This window comes from Alligator sinensis, unplaced genomic scaffold (assembly GCF_000455745.1).
Source record: "Alligator sinensis unplaced genomic scaffold, ASM45574v1 scaffold694_1, whole genome shotgun sequence".
NCBI classification, from domain to species: Eukaryota; Metazoa; Chordata; order Crocodylia; family Alligatoridae; genus Alligator; species Alligator sinensis.
This window is the reverse complement of record NW_005842339.1, coordinates 1,383,420-1,387,171: the sequence shown is the minus strand read 5'-3', so window position 1 is coordinate 1,387,171 and position 3,752 is coordinate 1,383,420. Positions and strand designations below refer to the sequence as shown.

At 48.0% G+C, this 3,752-nt stretch overlaps 1 protein-coding gene and 1 pseudogene across 1 annotated transcript in view; one reads left to right on the top strand and one right to left on the bottom strand.

Annotated features, from left to right (window-relative positions):
- The window catches only part of LOC102374992, a 372,914-nt gene that overhangs the window by 129,773 nt on the left and 239,389 nt on the right, over positions 1–3,752 (bottom strand). The window lies entirely within an intron of this gene.
- Positions 3,229–3,752, top strand: part of LOC112551109 — a 7,233-nt pseudogene continuing 6,709 nt past the window's right edge.

Genomic DNA, 3,752 nt, shown 5'->3' with positions numbered 1-3,752 from the left:
AGCGCGGAGCTGCAGTGGCGGAGCGTGGAGCCATGGCGGCAGAGCACGGAGCCGCAGCAGTGCCAGCGGGGCTGCAGCAGCGGTGGCAGTGCTGGTGGAGCCGCGGCAGCGGAGCGTGGATCCATGGTGGCAGCAGCGGCAGGACACCGACAAGGCAGGCAGCGCCAGCCCACGGGCCCCAGCCAGCAGCGAGGACAGGGGAGCTGCTTACCCCCACGGCACGGCTTACCCCCTGCTGCAGCTGCCCCAGCCATGCCTGATTGGACAAGCTGGGGACGGGCACCGCCCCTTACCCCCGGCATGTGGCGGGGGGAGCTGCAGCATGGCAGACAGAGGCACGAGGTAAGTTTCCCGCGCAGAGCTGGGGGCGCCTTGGGGCCGGACCAGGGCAGACGGAGGCACAGGGTAAGTTCCCACGTGGAGCTGGGGGCACCTCGGGGCCAGGCCAGGGTGGACGGAGGCATGGGGTAAGTTCCCGCACGGAGCTGGGGGTGCTTTGGGGCTGGGTTGGGGTGGACGGAGGCACAGGGTAAGTTCCCGTGCGGAGCTGGGGGCGCCTCAGGGCTGGGTTGGGGCTGTGCGTGCGCATGTGCGCATGCATGTGCATGTGTGTGTGCTTCCCAGCACATCCCAATAGCTGTTTTGGCTCTGTCTGCTGCAACTCACGTGTGCTTGGAAGCACACACACATGCACATGCATGCACACATGCGCACACATACAGCCCCAACCCCCCAGCTCCCAGATTCCCACCAATCTGGTACAGTCCTCTAACAGATTTTAGCAAGGGAAATCACTTTTGTTGATTGCTTACCCATTTCTCCAGCTCCTGCACAGAGGAGCTGATTGGGACTGTTCAAGAAGGAGGCAGAACTCTTTTGCATCTACTCAACTGTACAATCTACTCTCAAAAGAGAACAGCAAGGATATAGAGCAGAAAAAGGCCAGCAACACAAGAGCCAGGTACAGACATTACACTCTTACTAGTGTAAGTGATTGGAAACCAGTGTATGCCCATAACAGAACAGAAGTTCAGCATAATAAAACAGTTTATACTCAAACAGAACAGAAGTTTGGCACGCATAGACTGAGGTAAAAATGGCTGAACCAGGTCTAAGATTTGCCCCCCAACCAAGGGGCAGATGTGTGTTCTTTGGGCTACCAATGTTAATTTTGCTACTTACAGAAAACCACATAACTTAAATTAATTCTGCCTTGGGCTTTTTTAATATCTGTACCTAGCCAAGGTGTTCACTCTCCTTCCCTGTTTTGCGTGTAGCCCCTTTGTACTGAGAAGAGAGCTTTTCAAAATACGTTCACCTTGGTTAGGAAAGTCAGTGAGACCGTGAGCATGCTGGGAGGGAGAGGAAAATGTTGGAGGCTGGCAGCCTAAGGGCCCTGTTTGGAGGGAACTCTCTCTGTGAACAGGAACAGGGTTTGATAGATTGAAACCAAGGTGTCCACTCTCCTTCCCTGTTTTGCGTGTAGCCCCTTTGTACTGCGAAGAGAGCTTTTCAAAATACATCCACCTTGGTTAGGGAAGTCAGTGAGACCTTGAGCATGCTGGGATGGAGAGGAAAATGTTGGAGGCTGGCAGCCTAAGGGCCCTGCGGAGAGTGTTTAGAGGGAACTCTCTGTGAACAGGAACAGGGTTTGATAGATTGAAACAGGTTGTCCTATTGAAACATTGACTGATCAGCAGGGATCCGGGTTTTCTGTTTCCCAAGGAAAAATGGAGAAAATCATGGACATTTCCCTTTGCCAGAAGAAACCATGGATTTCTCATTTTCCTGGAGAAACCCATGGATTTTGCTGTTTTGCAAAGAGCTCTCTGCAGGCTGGCAGAGTTCTAGCTTGGTTGAAATCAAAATTCAGGATGTAAGTTAAGGAATGGGTTAAGTCCTGCCCTGACTCCCCATTGGCATTTGAGATTGGACTTGGCATATGATGGCAGTATATGCACGTCAGGCTGTACCTTACATATTATGGCTATACCTGATGGGTGGGGGTCCATATTGATACCACAGTATTATTACATAGTAATAAAATGGTGATTTTGAACTGGTGAGTTGTTTTCAACTTCATCTGTCTCTGCCAAGCTAGTTTTTCTATGACTAAAATTATTTTTGGTTCTATTAGCTACAGGGCCTACGCTACGCTCAAAACACGGCGAATCAGAGGGAATGAAAAATTGATGCTGAACGTTGAGTTTTTAAAGATAGTTGGACCACTGATTTTTTTGTTATTGAACAAAACGGGAACATCCTGTGTCTGATTTGCCAAGAGAAAGTAGCTGTCTGCAAGGAGTACAATGTGAAGTGACATTATTGTACAAAACATGTAAAGAAATTAGACAGCCTGGTGGGTCAGATTAGACTTGATCAGGTGAACTCTCTAACACAGAGCATGAACGGGCAACCGTCTTTTTTCAAAGCTGCGAGGCAGAAGTCTGAGGCAGCGACCATGATCCGTTTCCTGATATCCGAGGCAATAGCTAAGAGAGGGAAACCATTGTCTGATGGAGAATTTGTGAAAGATTGCTTGGGCATATTTACATCTGAGGTATTCCCTGATAAACAGTCAATGGTGGAGAATATCAGACAGTTGCTAGAGGAGTAGACGACATGGCATCAAACATTGAAGATTCACTGATGAAAAGACTCAGTGCCTGTCAGTTTTACAGCTTGGGGGATGATGAAAGCACAGAGGTGAGTGAACAGCTCAACTGGCAATCTTTGTACCAGGAGTAACCAAACAATCCCATGTTGTTGAGGAACTGCTCGACTTCTGTCCAGTGAAAGGCAAAACAACAGGACAGGACATTTTCAATGAAGTGAAACGTGTCTTGTTGATATTCAACCTTCCAGAGGACAAACTCTGCGGTCTAACAACGGATGGCGCCCCTGCGATGATAGGCAAGCGCAATGGGTCTGTCAGTTTACTGGTCAAGTCAGTGCCTCAGGATGTCATCACACATCACTGCATCATTCACCAGGAACAACTGTGTGCAAAGGCCCTGGAGATAAAACACGTGATGGGTGATGAAAAAGGTTGTTTCTACAGTCAATTTCATAAGGTCAAAGGGGCTTAATCAGAGACAATTCCAAGCATTTCTTGCTGAGATAGGATCAGACCATGATGACGTTACTTACTTCTGCCAAATTCGTTGGCTCAGCAGGGCAGTCACACTAGCCAGATTCTGGTCACTGCTTGACAAAATTAAAACCTTCATGACAAACAAAGGAAAAGATGTTAGCTTCATGGACGATGATGCATGGCTGAATGACTTGGCATTCCTAGTTGACAGCACCAAGTATCTTGGAGATTTGAATCTAAAACTACAAGGGAAGGATCAATTTGTCAACAGACTGTATGAACACATCCAATCCTTCATTCATAAGCTGGAATTGTTACAGATACAGCTGAATAAAAAGAATGTCACCCATTTCACAATACTATTAACAAGATGTGCTGAGACTGTGAACCATGACAAGTATTCTGCACTGATCAGCCGTCTGCTGGATGAATTCAAACAAAGATTTACGGATTTCAGGGTACACAGCAATGAGTTGGAGCTGTTTGCAGATCCATTTGGAACGGATGCCACGGACGCTCCTGACATGTTCCAAATGGAACTAATTGACATCCAAAAGAACAGTGCTTTGAAGAGAGCTTTTGCAGAACATGACCTACTGACATTTTATAGTCAATATGTTACATGGCACTCTTCCCCAAATCTATTGAATCATGCACT